Raw genomic sequence first — 22,616 nt, 5'->3', positions numbered from 1 at the left:
ACAGAAAAAATTTGCACAGTGGGATTGGATGTCATTTTCCATGGATTTCGATTTTCTTGTATTAAACAACGATCAACTACAAAAATGTTAGTCCTATTTGGTACTTGGATTCGAATGATTACTATTTTGTTTTTTAATTTTTGAAAATTTGTCAATACAATTTTTCCTTTAACAATGTTCTTGATTTTTATTTTTGTATTCAACTACGATCAATTACAAAAATGTTAGTCCTATTTGGTAGTTGGCTTCGAATGATTACTATTTTTTTGTTTTTGAAAATTTGTCAATACAATTTTTCCTTTAAACCAGTGTGAAATATTTTACAAAAAAAAAAAAAAAATACAATATTACATTTTTTAACATTTGTTTTTGTAGTTTCATTTAGGAGTTTATAATAAACATCTTAAAAACTGTGTCGTTTCGATTTTGGAAATGTTAAAAAAAATTAAAAATATAAAAAAAATCTAAAAATATACTGAAATGTTTTGCTGATGAGCAGCATCACCACATGAAAGGAAATCAAAAACCTCATTTTGAAAAAGCGTCCGATTTCATTCAGAAATCCCAATATATAAAAGTGCAATTCCAGCAAAATAAAATATAAATATTAACAATAAATAAATAAAAATGTTATTCTGATACAGGGATATAAGGTTTTAAAAAAGTCATTACCCTAATGTGCAATACTAGGGTTATGACTTTGATGAGTTTTTACCTAAGATTTGATAAAATCTTAACTATAAGGTGATTCAATAAAAAAGCTCACGCACAGAGTCATTTGAAAATTTTTCTATATGAGCTTTTTACGAACTTGGTACTCACTATAAGCAGATACCTATATAACTGAAAATAAGCTTTGGAGCCACACGAAATAACCAAAATGCCATAACCTTTTGTCTTTCACTAAATTTAATTAACATATCATTACATATATTTTTTGCGAGCACATCCACGATATAGAGTTTAAAGAAAAAATTCTAGTTTCAAATCTGTTCGCGTTCACAAAATTGGCCGATGCGCGCAAAAGGTATGGCGGTTTTTATACTCTTATAAAGAAAATATATTTTAAAATTTCTTATTTGTTGTATTTAGAAGGATGGGAACATCATTAACAGCATTTGATATCCATCCGTAGATGGACAATAATTTCTAAAATCTCTAATAAATCGAAAAAAATGTATGCCGTCAGTTGAATCTCAAAATGCCAAAAACCTTAAAGTGGGCAAAAGTCGCAATTTGCATACGATTTTAATGCGCATCTTTGGGCATAGGTCCATAAAATGTATGGTTAAGCCAGAAATCGGAAGGGAACATAAAAAACCTGTAGGCTGCAACCCATTTTTTTCCATTTTTCTACTTTGATGCCAACACAGCTGGTTTTTACCATATATTATTTTATATAATACTAGCTGAACCCGATGCGCTTCGCTACCCCGAATAAGGTAAAATATATTTTGATATATTTATTTGTAGGCCTATTTTCGTCATACGTGTTTGGTCCATCAAATACTTTAAATCGGACAATAATATATATGGGAGCTATATCCAAATCTGAACCGATTTCAATATAAATTGGAAATAAATTTCTAGGCTCAATTTCGTCACGCATTCCAAATTTCATTGAAATTGGACATACATATCGTGTTTAATGCATAAAATACATGAAATCGGCCGAAAATATATTTGGGAGCTATATCCAAATCTGAACCGATTTTAATATAATTTGGCAAATTTATTTCTAGACCAAAATCCTTCACACATCCAAAATTTGGAGACATTATCTGTTACCATTCTATAGATATAAATCTAAATTTTTGGAGGTACATCCGATTCTGATGCTATATCTCGGGACCAACGCGGAATTTCAGAAATTTTAATAGCCTATATTACTTTCAGGCCGTGTAGCGATATACTCAGAAATTTTCAGGAAGATCGGTTCAGCGGTTTTTGAGTCCATAAACTTCAAACAAACAAACATACAAACAAACGTACAAACATTTTTCTACTTTATATATATAGATATAATTTTATTTCATATATTATATCAATTAAAAGTGGTTTGTGTGGAACGCTTTTTCAATATTTAGTTGGAATAGAAGTTATTATAGTCAATTATAGCAAAAGATCATTCATTCCTGCTCATTCAGCCAGTTGTGTACTATATGCTATAAATATTTGCTCCCTCGACAGAACCTCAATTTTTCTTCACACGAAGAAATGCTGATTTGATTTGCCAATTGAATCTGTATTCCTATGCTATAATTAATTACAGTATATTAATCTGTTAAAACAATTGAGGTGAAATTTTTTTCTATTTCATCACACTCCACATTTTCACTTTGCCTAATGCTGAGATTGAACTTGAAAACTATCCATTTTCTAGCTAAACTCGAACATTAGGGCTTTTTTTCAAACGCTTACATATACATTAACAACAATTCGTATTTTTCTTATCGATAACTCGTTTGCCGACGGTGAGCGTCGAAATCATAAATCTCGGTTTTGTAGTCGGAAAACACACATTCTGTGTCACCGTACGCATTACTTAGTAATAAATAAAAAAGTAGTTTTCCTTGTAGAATTTTAAAGAAATAAACGCTAATGGTTATGCAGAAGTTAGCTTGTTTACATTATTTTGTAATGGGTTATTCGGTTCATGTGACTCCTTAAGTTTAAATATTTTCAAATAAGTTTCCTTCTGAAAAAATATATTGATCAGTGTTATTTGTAACGGTAAGCATTATCCGTTTTCGAAACATCTCAATAGGTATCCATTCTATTCTTGCTGTTGGTTAACATGAGTGATATTGATTAACCTTTGTTGAAACCAATCTGGATCTGCTTCAATATCTAATATCAAATACGAAAACATTGACTCTTCCGTTTCATATTTTTACTACTTTTAACATAAACTGTTTTAAGTCTATGCTGAAAACTAGAACATTTTGAGTTACTACCCTTTTGTTGAACAGATGTGATATATTTATTAAAAAGCTACATATACATATATATTTTTAAATAATGTGTTCATTTTGAGGACAGTTTGTATTTTTGGATACTGTCCTCGAAAGATTAACCGCAAAGTAGTTGTTTTGGAAACTTGATATTTTTAAAATACAAAATGCATTGATTACATTCAATAAATTCGCTAACTTGATTCCTGAGGAGGACATAATTTTTCTTAAATTAAACTTTTATCAAAACTTATTTTGAAGGTGTTTTCGCCCAACAAATGGCTATAAATGACACACTATCGAATAGTCTAGCTGAACCTGATATACTACATAGAAACCCCTCTAATTTCACACGAATTACTCTATTGTAGTGAAATTTACATATTTATAAGACTACTTTAAATTTCAACACATTTCATAATGTAATTTACATACAAACATACATCTTCTTAGCACATGTGTTGTTCATACAACAATAATTTCAATTCCTTTAAATTTTAGCCAAAATATATTTGCATATATGTTGCTATATACATATAATATATGTGCATGTGTATATATATGTATGTATATGTGCATATGCATTACTATCCTCCACTAAAAGAATATGCTTTGATGTACAAAGGTTTGTTAAATTATATTTCCTTTTCTATTTATGTATATTTTAACATATTGTCGATGGCCGCAAGTGCATGCAAGTAGCTAGCAACAAAAGACGTTAATATACACATATAAACATACAGGTTTGTATGTATATAAATGCTTACTTACATAAGTGTTGTTGCTACAAGACAATAGAAGCTAACCAAGTAAACGTAACATCTAAATTATAATTTAACAGAAAGGATATACTTACATGAATTTTGATAAATGCCTTCAAATGTGCATATTAGGATACACTTGTACCATGATTTACACTGTGATGAAGTTTACAATACGATACGTAATGATATTAGGTGTGGTTTCGAGTTGCATAGCAATACCATACGCTTTGCTTAAATAACACTGTGCAACATTTTTAAGGTGATCTTGTGCAAACAATTCGAACTGATAATATTTTGAAAGTGCAGACCCAAAGGACAAGAAACCCTAGTTGGGTTTTGTTGTGTCAGATCCAGCTCGGATTTTATGGCCCAATCTAAACATGGTCAAATATTGAGTTTTTAAAGAAATTCGGGGCTATATCTCTGAAACCAATGCGAATCTTCTTCTGACCTCTGAAGCAAATTTGTAGATAAGGACAAGAATAAAATATTTGGAGAAATAATGAACTCGAAAAACTACATTTATTGCCTCAAATTTCAAAATATATGCAAAAATATCACAATTTTTATACATTTCGCACCGTATCTCCAAAACCGTTAACTTTTTCTGAATATTTTCTTTCGGAAAAATATTCCCTGAAATGTAATACACAACTCTTCAGAACATGTCATTGTCGTAAAATGCCTCTATTCCGTTGTTTTTAGTACATTTTTTAACGACGATTTAATAAAAATGTCAATAATGCAGTGAAATCCGAAATGCGAGAATAAACTGTTGGTGTGAACTGTGTTTGAAATACGTTTTGTAAAAGATATGATGCAAAATACCGCTAAAACAACATGAAGTAAGCATTTTAGAGTTTCAGAATTTTCTAAAGAATTGTTGAGAACTTTATTTGGAAGATTTTTGCAAAAGGTTACTTGGTTCAACTCCCAATAGTTTAGCCGATACTGACCAGAATTTTAGCAATTATGTAACATTTTCTATATTTTATAGATTTTGATGCCCTATATGGAGTTTTTCTTATGTGGTTTCTTCAAAAGATAAGTTCTACTAGTTTAGGGCTACAATATTGCTATGGACAGCAAGGCCAAATTCCTATTCGTTTCTGAGATAAAGGCGTGATAAGTGCAAAAAAGTGTAGATTTAGCCCGGTTTAGATGAGGCCATAAAATCCGAACTGGATCTGACAGGATAAAACCCAACTAGGGTTTTTGTAGTCTAAATATGTACTTTCAAAAAATCCATACTAGAAGCTGTTTGCATTTTCAGTGTTGCATAGTGTAATTCTATATGAAAATGGTTATAATTAAAAGCGAGATTATTGACCTAAAAAAAATAGCAACCATTAAATGATGACATTTACGAAGATTTTAAATTTTGTGATTATTTTAACACGGTTAATAGAGTGTATTGAACATAAATGAAATTCTCAATGTGTTTCAAAATGATATAAACAATTTTAAAACTTTTATTTCTTTTGTGTAAATTTTTTTGAATTAAAAAAATCGATTTGCATTGCGACGTATTTTGTGGCGTCCAATTAATGATGTAAGTCGAGGTATTAGTGTACATTTCCATATTACGTTCCAGTATAGGCACTTATAGGAGGTCAGTTAAATAATTAGGGATTGTAAAATTGAAAAAGGAACAAATGAATGCAATATTTTAAATATTTATACCCTCAGCCTTTAGGCTAACGAGGGTATATACACTTTGATACGACCAAAAATGTACCTCATAGCAATAACTGTTTTAGGCCCCAAGTATGTTTCGACGAAATTCATTTCAGCCAAGTTGGAGTCTATCTGTCTGTCTGGCTGGTGCTACCATAATATTTTTTTCAAACTTAGATGGGACATATCGGATACCTTCACTACAAACCTCAAAGTTTTTTCTGTAAAATTGTGTGAACAATAACTCTCGAAGAGAACAATAGATTTGGTTCGGTCCACTCCTTCGGGTATCTTCCATACAAAATTCGGATAAAGTGAAGTTTAAGAGCTCCTCTTGAGTCGTTCTGAAATTGTTTTCAGCAGGTTCTTCTTGCGGCTTCCTTTACGACGGTACAATTTGTTGGGTGCAAGTCCATTCTTCGTGAGATAATGGCCTAAAAGCTTGAAGAAACCTTGACGGCACCAACTGAAATGGCATATCCGCAAGATTACTCTCGCAGGTTATTTTCGTCTAGTCATGTATCAGGTTGGAATATGGACTATATTGGTCCCGTCCTTGGGAAAAGTGCACTCTGATCGTTTTGATTTTTTTTGCAAAACGTTCTTACGACGGCACCATTTTTTTCATACTTGTCCATACTTCTTGAGATAACGACCCAAAATCTACAAAAAAAAGTCAGGCGGCACCAATTAACAGGGAGAAACCGATATCGTCCAATCGTTGTACATCGTATTATTTCCTACATCCTCGAATTATGTGCGAATATTGACTACATAGGACCACTATTTCCACCTCCCTCGTCTGGGATCGTTTTGAAATTGTTGGTAACATGTTCTGTATGCGGCCCTAGTTAAGATGGTACAATTTTTTCAGGGAGCAAATCCACACTTCTTGGTAAATTGGTCCAAGAACTCAAAAAAACCTCTGTAGATGTCGGAAGTATTGTGTTTGATTCTTTTCTTTAGGTCCGAGACTGAGGGTATATATTTGTCAACACAGCTGACTGATAGAAATTCCACAAATCTATAATTTAAATTTATATTTTATCACTTCCTTGTTTTTGTAAACAAGATAAATATTCCTGGTTCTTGCATCCGTTGAGTCGCGAAACGCATAACCAATTTTTTGGCATTGCTTATAACAGAAATAAACTAGAGTTGTGTCAATCTAGTTCAATTGAACCACCAAGTTCACTATCTAGTTCAATATACTCTTGTATGCGTATGTGTAATATTACACTTTAGTTTTAATGACGTTACTCATACGTGGATTAGGACAGTGAACTATGAATTATTGGCAAAATTAGAGATGCTTGACACTTTTTATTTGAAATGACAAGTTCCATTATGTTTTTTTGTTTTTGTTTTTTTTTTTTTTTAATAATCAGTCTAAAACCCAGCATCGTTGTTCTAAAAAATTATTAAAAATGGTTTTATCTATTAGTGGGAAAGCCAGTTTCAGTTCTAAGGCAGTTTCAGATCTCTCCATAGATCCTCATCAGATCTATTGTTTTTAGTTAGATTATTTATTAAGTCAAATTGTTTTTGAAGGGACACTCATTTAAGGGCAAAATGAAATAATACGATAAAATTAGGAAAATATAAAATTTTTAATTTTTGATATCATTTCTAATTCCAAAATTTCTTAAAAATTGCATTTCCCCAGCATCCCATTACCACGTACAACCACTTGGTGTGTAATGTCCGCAATTTAAAATTTATTCCTAAACGTCTTTCGCTTTCCTTATAACCATTCTTTTAAACCAGCACACATACATGTATACTTCTTTTCACAAAGTTAACGGAATCCCTGTGTCCTCAACATAGCATTACAATGCCAAGAAGGGGTTTGATTATGCATGTGTGTATGGGTCATTTTATTATGTGGGGGAAGCCAAATGTAATTATATGCAAGCACATATAGACATACACGAAATAAGTTTAAAATTCAGACATTTTACATAAAGATAGCCAGACATTTGGTCTAAGTAAAATTAAGTGGTCTTAGAAGTAGTGGCAGGCTTTCTAACCACGTACAAGGAGATAAACAACCACACATACATATGTATGTATGTACGCATGGTATATGTATGTGTGTGTCTCAATTCAAGGAAGAACAACACTAACTAGTCAAAGAAGCTATGTTATATGTTAATAATAATGTTCCATTATAGATGAAAGGCATTAAAGACGTTTTGTATTGTTCATTGCTTTCGACAATGTAATGGCCTAAATTAAGCAACATTTCCTTTATGCATAAATAATTTATAGATTAAGATTCACGTAGGGATATAGTAAAGTTAGACTGGCTATTACATGAAATATAAGTCATTAGTCTGAAAATGTAGAATATATATTTCTTTTTTTTTTCATTTTTTACATATACTTGCATACAGTATCGTGCAAAACCGATCTAACTTTTAACATAATTTTATAAAAATTTCAACACATTTTACTCAATTTTACAACACAAAATTTCAATATTTATCTTTGTAAACTTTTTAATAATTTGTTGAAGAATCCAAATTCAAACAATAAGTGTGTGTTTTTGTTGGGTATATTCAACATTTCTCAAATCTTTTGCTCGAATTTGTTCTCTACTATACCTTCCTATAAAAATTAATATACAGATATGTTTGCATATATTTCTATTTGTGTATTAACATTGGTGTTAGTTGTTTGCATATAATTTTATGACTTTTGTTTGTTGTATAGATTCTAGGAAAATTATTTTTTTCTTCTTTGCGGTTTCAGATCAAAAAACAATTAGCAAGAAATTCATCAACGAAATAATGTGAAAAGAGTTTTTTTTTTTTGCAAAAGCATGCATTTTTTTATTTTGAAATGAAAATAAACAAGAGCGGATATTGCCACACTCTTGGCAAATATTTATGAAGCAAAACCTAAGAAAACATTTCTGTCATAGAAAAAAATATTTTTTTTTTAATATTTTACAAGTTGTTCTGCATAGTAATGCATAAGGGGTGCTAAGATAACAGAAAAATATGGTACAGTACCATAATATTCTTGATGAACACTGGTTGCACACAAGGTGGTAGCCAAAAGATTCTTAGATTCTTATTCTATGAAAATTTGAAATGAAAAAAATTTTCTTTGTAAAGTTTTTCATTCGACGTTTATTTCCTTTATAGAAGTTTTCATTTAAAATTTTCATAGAAGAAGAATTGAGCCCCAGCTTTCAAGTCTGTACTTTAATAAAAGTTTGCCTTTAAAATGGCCTATTGAACAAAATGTTTTGGTTAGAGTAATCATTTTTGTGACCTTAAACCATGATTGTATGGTTGTCCGAAATATTATATGATTGTACCAACAATATACTTTTACCTGGATACAATACCCTAGTAAGCTCTCAAAATATATTTGATCCAAAATGTTATGGTTAGAGTTAATATATTTTGAGAGCAAATTCATTTTCTTAAATCATACAATGTTGTCAGCAAGAAAATCTATTGCTGCAGCAACAATGTATTTTTACATAGTTACAATGCCATAGAGACAATATGTTATAGTCAGAGAAAACATACTTTGAGAACAATATTTATATATTATATATTAATATATATTAATTAATATATATTTTGTTGTCTTAAACCATACAATGTTGTCTACCAGAAAAAATATTGTTGCAGTGTGTACGCTCTCCAAATATATTTGAAACAAAAGGTTATTGTCAGAGAAAACATGTTTTAAGAGCAAACTAAAATATTGTAAATATTAAAAAATATACTGTTGTCTAAAACGATACACTGTTACAGGCCAGAAAATATATGGTTGCAGCAACAATATATTTGTAAGATCTCCAAATATATTTAAGACAAAATGTTATGGTTAGAGTGAACATTTAAAAAAAAAATTATTTTAAAAATTAAAAAAATATGTTGTTGCCTAATACCATACACTGTTTGTTGTCTGTCAGAAAATATATGATTGCAGCAACAATATATTTTCGTATGGAAGCAATACCCTATTATGCTCTCAAAATATGTTTGCTTTGACCTAATTATGAGCTATTGGAAAAAAATGTGTGATACTTTTTTCATTTCGGCGGAAAAAGGGGCCTTCCTGAACCCCTGAGTAATGCCATGGGTACATTCCTGCTTGCAATTTATACTCGAATTAAACAATAAGTTGATGCTGGTATTAATGTCCCTTGGCCTTAACAATACTTTCTCGAAAAAATCTTCAAAACATCACCACATCCCATAAATGTAATCACTTCTCTAGATTTCCTCCCCCACATAAACAAAGGCAACTGTATTTCAATTTTAAGATCTAATAGCCGTTTATTGTTAAACAATTCTTAAGACGTTTATCAAGATGAAGCGGGGGCAACCATTAAAAAATCATCTAAACCGACAACAAAGTCATAATAAAAGCAAACTCAATCTGAGGCAAATACATCTTTACCCCACCATCATAAAATAATTATGTAAATGTTAATAAGCCGAAGGGAGAGGAGAATAACAAGAACAGCTTCTTTTTAGTATTGTGAAAATCGCAATGAGTAAACAACAACAACAATGCACTTACAGCAATAATAATTGTTAAGTCAAATACATGATGAGGAGGAGTTCAGTCATCCGTCTAACATTGAAAGACCGCTAGTTCTTGAAGTTTTTCTTTTTGCAACACCAGCAACAACATAAAAGCTCAAACAGCAGTATAACGTCATCTCTTCAATAGTTTGGCTAAAGGTAAATATATATCTCTAAGTAAAGCCAAATGCAAAAACACTCTCTGAAGCTGTCACTTTACGGTTATTAATTTTATGATTTATACTTGTGAGCACGAAAACGTTCGCACAAAAAAACTACAACATTTTCTGAAAGTACATATTGTGGTTTATTCGTTGACTGACTGCCTGGCTGGCTGACTGACTAACTTATAGTGTGTTTATGCAATAATAACAAAGGCGAAAAAGTTAAGGTGACCAGGTGACCAAATTTAATGAAAGGGAAATTTGATGAAAAACTAAATTGGGTTTGAGTTAAAGAAATTCAAGATCTTCCCATCATGTCAAGAGCCATTATTCCAGGTGTCATGCAATTTAAGGTAGAATTTATAAGCTGAAGAAATAACACAACAATTATAATTGGCTGGGAAAACACGAAAGGGTTTTAAATTTAAATTAAATTTATTTAATTTTTGCTATTTCTTTTTTATGTGTTTTACAAATAAAGACAATAGGTTTTACCTTCAGCCTTATGTTTAATACCATGAAAAATATTGCTCATCGAAATAGTGTTATGTTAAGTCCATACCCGATGTACAATATAATCAGTTTCCTTCAAGCTTTGGCCAGGCTGGGCAGTTTTTTGCGGATTCTAAAACAACAATGTTCATAGATGAGAAAAATCCAAAAACAAAAAAATGGGACTACACCCAGCAGAAATACCCCTTACATAAGCCCTATTAACCCATTATTTTAACAAGGCAAAGTCGCTCAAAATAAGTGGTTATTTCTTGACTACTAAAATAAGTAGTTATATAAGTAGTTACGACTTTTAACAACTACTTATTTTAGTGGTTAAAAAATAACCACTTATTTCGAGCGACATGCCTCGTTAAAATAATGGGTTAGTAGGGGGTTTTGTAAGGGGTACTTGTAGAAGGGGGCTACTGTGTAGAAGTCTTTTAGCTGTGAAAATTCTCTACAAGTTTTCTTTCCTAGGTTGTACCATTTTTGAGACACATATGTTTAAGTTGGGGAATTACAGTCATGACATTGTTTTATAAGGAGGCGACGCAGTCATTAGTTCATTGTTCCAATTTGAACTTCTATATCTCAAAAATGGTAAAACATAAAAAATATTATAAAGCCAATCTTGTAGATAATTTTAACAGTTACAACATTTTCTCTAATCCGATTTCGATAGGACTTGCGGTTTCCAAGCAAAATCGTGAAAACCTATATAGAACGCCAAAGTGACAAAAAAAAAGAAATTACTTAATGAGATTTTAATTCATGGATATAAAATATTCGTTTTAATTCCCTGTTTTTTGTCAGTTTCTGGTCACCTTAAACAAAAATTACATTCAGTTCTCACAAAAACAAAAACAATAAACCTGCATTAGGTTACTTCAATGCACTTTCATTCATTTCATGTAGGCCTACCTGCATATCTTCTTGTTCCAGTTTTTTTTGCCAATTTTTATGAATCAAAATATGGAATTTAATGACACAAATATTAAATGACTTTAAGGGGAGTCAGTCTTACAGCAATGAAACAGACAAGAACCATTCTCATTCTCCTGAACAAAGGTCTCCTACACACGTTGCAAAAGATCAAGAACTTCAACGACAACAACAAAAGAAATGCAAAAATAAAACCACAAGGCACTTTATTGATGATGAGAAACAGGGAGGTCAATGCGTAACAAAACCAAAACCACAGCCGCAAAAAAAATATAAGAAAAAAAAGAAAACAACCAAAAAAAAGAAAACCCAAAGCCCAGTAAAAGCAAGGCAAAGCATATATATAGATATAGATAACGTAGCAAAAAAAAAAAAGAAATCTCCAAAAAGACAATCGCACAGAAGTAGTACTAAAGTGGCAGTATTATTATGAATAACACACATATTCTCACATTGGCATTGTTAGTCCATATGATAACAGCCGATTTAACTCCAGTCAAGAAATATTTTCCTCGCAGTCAGGCAGGCAGGAAGCGACCAAAAGCTCCAAATGGTTAGTTAAGTGATTCTGTAGCCGCTACTCCTGCTGCTGCTGCTGATGTTAAAGGCAATGTACATTAATGCCTGTTTGATATTTAAGCCCACATTGCTTTGGTTGTGGCAGTCATCTACAGAGAGAGACAATCACCACATTATACACTAACCACCAAGAGACCAACAGCAGCTTCAAGCACCAGTTGCAAGTAGTTCCTTTCATTGATGCCTTTTGTTGTTGTTCTTGTTATTATTATCATGCCATACATGTCATTGTTTATAATTGTTGTATTGGTTTATTGTGTTTTTGCGATGCGTTCAAGTCATTCTTTTAGTTATGTGTGTTCTATACAAAAACAGTCTACTCGCTGCACCTTTTTGCATGCATCTGAAAATTCGCCCGCTTTACGTAGTTAGCAGCAGCAAAAACAATTTTGCATTAAAAATTCATAAATCAATTATGGAATGTGTGCATGAAAATATTATTAGTTTTGTATGGAAGAAGGTTTCTTGCGTTTTTTTCTTTCGGTCCATTGAAGGAAGTTTTTTTGGGGTTTTGTTCTGTGGTTTCAAGTCATGTGTAGGCTTTTCCCTTTCGCCATAAATTGGAGGGGAATTTAGTAATTAGGGTTAGGGAAATTATAAGGTTAAGTAAACTCGGAGTTTCCTACAATGGGCAAATATCGTCACTGGCATCATAATTTGGTATAGGCTTTTCCATAAGTAGAAAGAGAATTTAATAATAAAATTTATCCACAATGGACAAATATGGTCACTGGAATCATATTTTGAGAGCAGAAATACATATTGTTGCTTTTTCCAATATTAGGCCAAACGTACACGGTGAGCCTTAACTAACTTCAAATGAAAGTGAAGTTTAAGCAGATTCTGAAACTACAATATTTATAGATGAGAAAAAAGAAACAAACAAAAATCGGTGCAGGGATTTACAAAAAATCGCGGCCTAAGTTAACATTTTTAGGTTTATTTAAGGTTTTCAGAATTTTGCTTGGAAGTAGAAATGGGACTAATGAAAATGTTGTAGAGGATTTGCACTGCTACAACATTTTCTTTTGTCCCATTTTGATAGGACTTACCACTTCCAAGCTAAATTCTGAAAACCTAAAATAAACCTTAAAATGTGAACTTTGACCGCGATTTATTTGAAAATTCCTACATTGATTTTTTCTTGTTTTTTTTTTATGTTTCTTATTTATGAACATTGCTGTTTCCAGAATCCGCAAACTACCCAGGCGGTTTTCATTTAAAGTTAATTAAGACGCACCGTACATGACATAGTTTTAAAAGGAGGCGATGAATTTCTATATCTCAAAAATGGTAAAACCTGGGAAAAATTCGTAAGGGTCAATCTTGTAGAGGATTTTCACTGCTACAACATTTTCTTTAGTTCCATTACAATAGAACTTGCAGTTTCCAAACAAAATCGTAAAAACCTAAAAAACCCTTAAAATGTGAACTTTGAGCGCGATTTAATTCAAAATACCTTAGGGGATTTTTTTGTTTTTTATTTTTCTCATCTCTGAATATTGTAGTTTCAGAATCCGCTTAAACCTCCCAGGTGTAAGAGACTTTCATTTAAAGTTAGTTAAGGCGCACCGTTTGTATTGTTACATAATTTCATAGTTATTATGCTCTGAACATAAGTTTGTGGAACCGCCTATTTGTAAGTTTGGTTTAGAAAGCTTGAACTTTGCTTATAACACTGGCTGATGTGGACGATAGCTCTCGTATTCGGTAACCAATTCCATTCAAATTTTGTTCATCAAAAGGAACCAAGTTAAGACCTATCCCAAGTAAATATTTGGGAACCATATACTCCGAATCAGCGAATAACCCATTACAAAATAATGTAAACGAAAATTCTGCATTACCTTTAGACAAAAAAAAAATAATAATAATGAGCTATTTCATTAAATATTTACGTGGAAAGTGATTTATGATGTCCGACTTCAATGTGAAAATTTGGGAAACTTGGAGCATGGTCTCCCCTTACCAAATAATGTAAGCAAACAACATTCTGCATTACCGTTAGGCAAAAATGGGTTATTTTCTAAAGTTTTACGTGGAAAGTCTACTTATTTTACACATTATGAAGTAATGGTTACGGTGGCACAGAGTGTATGCATCCGATTACAAAATCAATAGAAAATTTGCTCCGAATAAGCCATTACAAATTATTGTAAACAAACAACTTTCTGCATTACCGGAAGGCTAAAAATAATTGGTTATATCGTTCGAGTTTTATGACGCAAGTTTACTTATTTTACGCACTACTAAGTAATGAGTACAGTGGCACAAAACCGAAAGAAAACTTGGAAGCCACATGCTCCGAACAACCCATTACAAAATAATGTAAACAAACTACTGAGTTGTTTTGCATTTGCTATTCTGTCTCATTCACAGTGTACGTGAGCAAAAAGGAATGATAAAAATCATTTTGTTGTTGTTTTTTTTCACCTATACATAAACAATTCCTTTAGTTTGATGGAATTCTCTTGGGCGACGCTGCTCTAAAATAATGTTCTGATATAGCCCCCATAGAACGGCGACTTCCGATTTTCGGTATTTTCAAGGTTTTAGCCGAATTGGCTGAAATTTCGTATAAGGTCTTCGATGGGATTATTTAACTTTTCCCCCAAAAATATGTTGCTATATGGTCAGGTTTGGATACAGCCCTATCCGGGTTTTATCTTTATTATCACACCGAAATGACTGAAATTTCGCATTTAATCTTGGGTTTGGGTCATGATGTAATATCCCGACTATGTAACAAAATCCCTATTCAAGAAGTCACTTTCTTTCCCTGTGTGCCTGATGTCGCATAATTTGATGGGTGTGTGATATCGCTACGGCTTTCTCTTTCCATTCCTATAAAATATATTCCATCATTCGGTTATGGTCTAAAAATAAAATAATAAAAATTCACTTCTTTCTTTCCTTATATGTTTCATGTCACATTATTTTGTGGTTTTGAGGCTTTTCTTATTTCTAAAAATATGTATCTTTAAACATTCGGTTCAAGTCGAAAGAATCATTAATGACCTGTATAAATTTCCATACCATCCTCGTTCTTTTACAACTGCCTCGGCGCTTTTTGTTAACCTACTTAAGGTGCTTAATAAAGCCAATGAAGGTGAAAAAGCAAAAGACTCTAAATATTATTGTATTCCCTTTTTTCTTTCTATATTTGGACAAAGTTAGCGGCGTTTTTTTTTTATTTTGCTTTAGACTGTTTAAGGACTTTTAATAAGGTTGAAATCAAAATGAAAACAACAGCAACAACACAATGATAAACTTTTATTGGTGGCACTGGCGTCTGGTCTTATTAAGAAAGAAATATAATAAAAGAACAAACCAAAAAATAAAAAAACAAATGCTCACTAAACAAAAGAATTGTGGACTCCACGAAGAATGTCTGGAGGCTGTTTATAATGCGTATATAAATTGGTAGTACTTATAGAATATGGCTATGACAGTATTATGATTGTTGGAGAGACAAAAACAAGAAAAAAGAGTTTGACAACGAAGCACGTTTGTTGTTTTTACTTACTTCTTTCTGTTCTTGTTAAGTTTCTCAATATGTTTGAGTATGTGAGAATTTAAACAATTTCATATTGCTATGTAATGCGTGAAATATACGCTTGGGATGTTAAAATATTTATGTTTTGCAACAAAGCTAGAATTTTACTAAAGCCATTGAGCATTGGTATTCATGGCAGGGAAGTTGTTCTTTGGTTCTTTTATTCTGGTGTTTATTGAATTTGTTTAAAAATATTACTAATTTTATAAGGGGCTACCGGATGGCTCAAATGAAAAGGTGGATGGCTACTTATAGAAAAACTGTGGGACATTGGATTTCAAAAGTCGTTTACATGAAATTGAACTTAACCTTTGTCAACACATTTGATAATTCTTAGTGGTATTTTTCTAATAAACTATAAAATTATTTATCTATATTAACAAGATAATACTGTTCCAAACAAACAAATTATCATTCTCAAAAGGTGCCGACACCATTGCAAATTACAATATACAGCTTTCCCTGCTATTTGGCTTACTCTGTTAAGCTTTAGCCAAAAGCAATGTATTTAAAAAAGGTCATAATTCCCCACCTTTGTATTAACTTTAATACCAGTTATTATCAATGCAAATCATTCATTACGAACCATAACTATTAGATTAGAAAATCATTTATTTATAAACCTATATTCAATATCCATTATTCAATTGAGAGATAATGATAATTTATTTTGCTTACTCTACGCCCTAAAAATAATGGGTATAGCCAAAATTAATACGGTAAAAATTGTTATGATCAATTGGTAGGCAACAAACAAATCAAATAGCTATTATAATAAATGTATATTCTTGTTCGCATAACCAATAATAATAAATAACTACCAACTGGCGTATTGCCCAAAGGAGTGGCCATAATATCGACACCTTTTATTTTGTAGGAAACAATAACTGATATTATTGTTAATCTCCGAAAGGGTAAATATGTCTTTATCACAAGTTGCAACCTTGTCTGCTACCAACAAAAATCAAAGCACGCACACACAGAAAATTTTGGTAGCACAGCAAAACAAGGAACAAATCCCTTTGTAAAAATGTGAACAATCAACAAGTGTTGTTATTATAAATATTTTATTTGATATTGAAACAACACCAAACAAGAGCAATTTAGATAGCATTGAGTGGAAAAAAAACATCAACTCCATCAAACCAAACAAAGCAATATGATAGTAACACATAGGAGGGAACGTGCCCATTTCAATGGCCAATAAACAGCAAAACTTGAAGAAAAAAAAGTCATAACTTTTTTAACAACTTTTCAGAGATATGACAGTCAGCATTGTAGAGCAAGTTAAAGTTTTTTACTGGTCTTTCGCCGTAGTTATTATCAGCACGCAAACATTTTTATGGAGTTATAAACGATTTGAATTTTATTGTTTGTTTTCAATACAGCTTTTTTTACTTAACGAAGCATACAGGAATATACTTTTTGTTAGGAAGACATTTTTGGGAATCTGCCCAGAAAGGTCGTTTATTTATAGACTTTCATTGGAAAGTTCACAGGCTATAAAATCGACGAAAAATTAGTTATCTGTAAAAATCCGATCACTCCCTAGAATTGAATGTTGTTTGTAGAACAAACAATAAGTAAATTAAAGTCCTCTCAAGGAGAGACAAATTTATATGATCACAGGAATCAACATTTCAGAGATAATCTACTTTGTAATTATGTAAAAAAAACTATTTCTCACAAGTTTTCCAAAGCAAAAAGGGGAAGACTTCTTCTATCTTTGTTAGCCAAATAATATAAAATATTGTTACGGAATTAGTGTTTAACTTAATCCCATGTACACGTTGTTTTATTCCCCGATACGAGGGTTTTTTAGATTACTTATTCACACAAGACTAGTAACTAGTAAGCACACAGCTTTAATCTATTCAGGTTACTCTCCTTTGATTACTTTTTACTAAGCTTATACTGACGATTTTAAGTCGCGGTCTGAATTGCAACTCAATCGTTTATACATTTATACGTGACCGCTGCTACATAAACTGTTCTAGTTTCCTTTACCAAGAATGTTCCACAATGATCACGCGACATGCTAGTTGGTTCTCCACATATGTACGTACATACTCGTATACAGAGATGGCAAATAAGGAAGAGGAGCAAGGGTTAGAATGAATGACGTCGCAACTGACGCCTCCTCGTTTACTTGGGGATAAAAAGGTGACAATTGGTTCCCTTTGCATTACTTAGGGGCCAATATTTGTACTAGTACTGATTAGAACTAGTTCTGGACTACTTAAATTGCGACAATTGGAATTTTCGTCCCCACAGGGATGACTGAATAGTCCAAATAAATGAAAGAGAGAGAGAGAGAGAGCTGAAAGCTTACAAAAAGAACAATAGCAAAACAAACATAGAAAAGTAGTGATTGGATTTCTATACAGTAATTGTTGCTGTAAATAAATTAAATGCTTAATAAAAATTTACAATTCAAATTTTTACATCAACAGAAATTCGTCCAAATTAGCTTAAATCTACTAGTTACTTTCGTAACAATATACTTTTACTTTTTCATTATGTTTTTTAAAAAATATACATTGTTGCTGCAAGCATATAATTTGTGTTCAGCATCATATTATATTGGAATACACAGTCAAATCGTGATACTTCGTAAATAGAAAACCATAATAATTCGTAATAAATTGTCTACCGGTTGAAGCGGTTCTTGGGATTATGAGTTATTAATATTCTGCTGAATATAGTTACCATATCCATTATGCCTATGACCAAGTTCTTTCCCAATTCTGTGCCGAATAAAAGATCTCTGGAAGTTCTTTTGACGACTTTAGAAAGTATTTTAACTTTCGAATGACCTTAGAAAACAAAGAATTAAGCAATTAAAACCCTTTCAAGAAGAGAAAAACATTTTGTCACAGTAAACATATTTTAAGAGCATAATATATATGTATTGTAATTATTGAAAGACTCCTTCTTCATAACCATATATTTTGTGTCCGACATCTATTTCTACTCTTTTAAATCGAAAACCTCATTAGTCCGTAATAAATTGCCAAACCCTTGAAGTTGTACCTTTGATTACGAGTTATTGAGGTTCTACTGTATATAATTATAATACATATTATGGTTTTAGTGACCATATTCTTTCTCAGAGCTCTGCTAACACGAATATATTTTGCTATTTGATATTTAGCAAATCTTTTATCTTTCGAATGATTTAAAATGTTGTTCAAATTTAAAAAAAATCTGAAAGGTTTTGTTTTTTTTTTTTTTTTTTTTGGTAATATAAAATCACTACCAGTTTTAAACCATAGAAGTCATATAGAAGATGTTAAGAATTTTCTTTTATATAAAATCACTATCAGCTTTAAACCATAGAAGACATATAGAAGATATTTAGGATCTTTAGATCATCTGCATACAAGATATCTTGAGAAGTCCATTTTATAAGGTTTCTTACTTCCAGATGGTCTTCTTAAAACCACTTCTAACTTAGTAATATTTTACATAAAGAGGACCTTCGACCTAAGCATAGTATATCCTCTAACCATAGACGAGTCTTAGAAGATATTTTAAATATCGAATACCATAAGCTGTCTTCTAATAACCCAAGTCTGTTCGAAGACTCCTGGAATGTCGTCTAACAACCGAAGACTAACTTTAGAAAACCTTAACATTTCCAACATCAAACTTTAGAAAAATTTTAGAAGATTGTTTCAATATTGAAACCCCTTAAGTGGAAACACCTTAATATGATCTTGAAGATCTTGAATATTCTTGTAACTGTGGAAGACATTCTGAAGATTTTCTATATAGAGAAGATATTTTGAAAATTTTTGAAGCTTTAAAAGAGCTTTTAACTATAGAAGACCTTTCGAACTATAGAAGACTTTTAAACGATCGTTTAAATATCGAAAGCCAATAAAGTATTTTTTAAATACTAGAGAGCTTTTAAAGACTGTTTGCAGGTCTTCCTACAATTGAAGATTGTCTTGCTTTAAAGGCCCTAACATTGTCTAGACCTACAGAAGATTTCTTAAGGATCTACCACCTATAGAAGATCTTCTAATTCTCGAATATCTTGTAACTTCTTGTAAATATGGAACAGCTTTCGTAGGTCTTTTAAACACAGATCTTCTGATCTTTCTTAAAAATCCACTAAATATAGAATATCTTCGGACTCTTGAAAGTCTCTAAGTTCCTAGTTCCTAGGCCTCTTAACATTCTGAGGATATTCTATATATAGAAGACATTTTGACAATTTTTGAAGATTTTAACTGTAGAAAGCCTTTCAAACTACCGAAGACTTTTAATCGATCGTTTAAATTTCGATCGTTCGATCGTTAAAATCGATCGTTTAAAGCCCTTAAATGATCTTTGAAAAACTGAAGACCTTTTGACCTTAATATATCATCGACCTATAGGACATATATTTCGATGATCTACTAACTATAGAAGACCATCTAACACTTAAAGATCTTAAACACTTTCTACCTATGAAACAGTTTTTGAAGATCTTACCAATACAGATATTCTAATCTTCGTATATCTAAAGGAAACCTTTTGAAACGCTTATGTTTTAGGAGACCTTTCTTGAGCGTTCTAACAGAAGGCAGAAGACCTTAAAAGCTTTTATCTATAGAAGAGTCTTTAAAGATCTTCTGAGCTTTTGAAGGTGTTTTAATTACAAAAGAGCTTTTTTAGCTCTTTAGCTTTTAATGGTCTTCTAAGTTTAGAAAAGCTTTTAAAAATCTTCTATCTCTAGAGAAACTTCCGAAGATCCCTACATATACATACATAGGATATGTTTTAAGGTATTCTTCTGAAGGTCTTCTATCTAAAGAAGACATTTGAAACACTTATATCCTTAAAGATCATTGGTAGGATTTCTACCCAGCAAAATGTTTGCCTCCAAAGATGCAGTTAGATGATATGTACAAGTGATCTGGATGTGCATCAAATTATGCATTTTCACTGATGATTTTTACAAGAGCGTGACTACTGAAAGATGCACTCCAAAGCACTGCATTTTAACTAACCCTTTGGCACTGCATTTTAACTGACCCTTTGGCATTGCATTTTAACTAACCCTTTTGCACTGCATTTTAACTGACCCTTTGGCATTGCATTTTAACTAACCCTTTGGGGTAGAATAGGAGGCAGTCCAAAGCACGTGTTTGGTACAGGCATTCTGCGGAAATTGTGCAAGCCATTACAAAATATGCCAGAACAAATAAAATGCATTTATTATTTGTGCAAAACAAAAATATTAACAACTTTATTACATTAACACAAATTATGAAAATTCTCCATTGAATTCAATCGCAAACATGCGTGTTTCCTCCGCTTGCATTTGTTCCAAGCTGAACTGTTTTTGCTTCATTTGCTAAATGGGTTGTCTTCCCATCACCAGTTAAGATTTCGACACGTACTCCAACAGCACTCCATTCGGAAATTTTCTTCTGGTGAGTTGCCGGAAAAATGTTCACGAATTAAATATTATTTAAATATTAATTATTATTTAGTTTGTATTAACAAATGTTTGGACATGTTAACACGATTATCTCTTTTTGGAAAATGAAAGCCGCTGCCTGTAGAGATGTACAATCTGATTTATGTACATATAGGGATCTCTAACAACTGCTAATAAAATGTAGCGAACGGAGTGCCTTTTTCACGACTCCGTTTGGACTGCATCCGGATGCTGTTAAATTGTGAGGAATTGGAGTGCCTTTTTCACGACTCCGTTGAACTGCATCCGGATGTTGTTAAAATGTGACAAGTGGATGTGATTCTTTGGATTGCATCCAAATGCGGTTAAAATGTGAGGATTGGAGTGCCTTTTTCACGACTCCGTTTGAACGGCATCAATACATGCCGTGATAGAAGCAGTCTACATTGCACTACTTCCAATTTATTTTGCTGGGTAACTACAGAACACGTTTAGAAGAGTTTTCAACCATAGTGGATACCAAAAGAATCACTTCTAACCGTAGAAGGCCTTTTGAAGCTTTCATCTGTAGAATATTCTTTAAAGTTCTTCTAATAATATAAGAGCTTTTAAGGTCTTTTTATAATAAAAGAGTTTTTGAAGGTCTTCTAACTATAGAAGAACTTCTAAAGGTGTTTTAACTTTAGAAGAGATTTTAAAGGAAGTCTAATTTTAGAAGAGTTTTGAAAAGGTCTGCTAGGTATAAAAAGCTTTTGATGATTTCGTAATTATAAAATAGATTTTGAAAGTTTTAAAGTTCTTTTAGCTTCTGAAGCTCAGGAAGAGATTTTAAAGGAAATCTAACATTAGACGAGTTTTGAAAAGGTCTGCTAACTATAGAAGACTTTTGTATGTTTTTTAAGTGTTTTCTTATTGTAGAAAACGTTTTAAAAAGAGAAAAGATTCCATATGTATCTATCTACTAAAATTGTTGTTTATTTATGTGACCCGGTTGATTTTGAAGTTTTATTTGGATTACACATTCTAAGAGTTTCTCCCCAGCAACACACAATATCTTTATTCTAATTCAATACAATTAGCCTTATGAACATTGAATGTCCGTAAATTATGCGTTTCTTAAAAAAGTCTCCATGAAAAAGCTTAGCATAATGGCTATCCCGTAGTACTTCTGAACGTTCCTACCCTTTCGACAATAAAGTGATTCTTAAAAACTTGACCCTTTTTCCAAGTAAAACTATCAGATTCTTTTTCGTAATGGTCGCCGGAATGAGGAAGAGAAGACAGAAAAAAACATAGCCAGCAACCAAAACCGGGAATCGTTTTCATACCCTCCACCATAGTTATATACATAGGATATGTTTTAAGGTATTCTTCTGAAGGTCTTCTATCTAAAGAAGACATTTGAAACACTTATATCCTTAAAGATCATTGGTAGGATTTCTAACTACAGAACACGTTTAGAAGAGTTTTCAACCATAGTGGATACCAAAAGAATCACTTCTAACCGTAGAAGGCC

At 31.8% G+C, this 22,616-nt stretch overlaps 1 protein-coding gene across 1 annotated transcript in view; it reads left to right on the top strand.

Annotated features, from left to right (window-relative positions):
• LOC141401974 (homeobox protein caupolican-like) overlaps positions 1-22,616 on the top strand; it is a 40,588-nt gene that overhangs the window by 2,168 nt on the left and 15,804 nt on the right. The window lies entirely within an intron of this gene.

The sequence above is a fragment of the Musca autumnalis genome, unplaced genomic scaffold (genome assembly GCF_047663935.1).
Source record: "Musca autumnalis isolate F117 unplaced genomic scaffold, ASM4766393v1 scaffold_4, whole genome shotgun sequence".
Taxonomy (NCBI): domain Eukaryota; kingdom Metazoa; phylum Arthropoda; class Insecta; order Diptera; family Muscidae; genus Musca; species Musca autumnalis.
The sequence above is the reverse complement of the archived record's forward strand: the minus strand, read 5'-3'. Positions and strand labels throughout refer to the sequence as shown.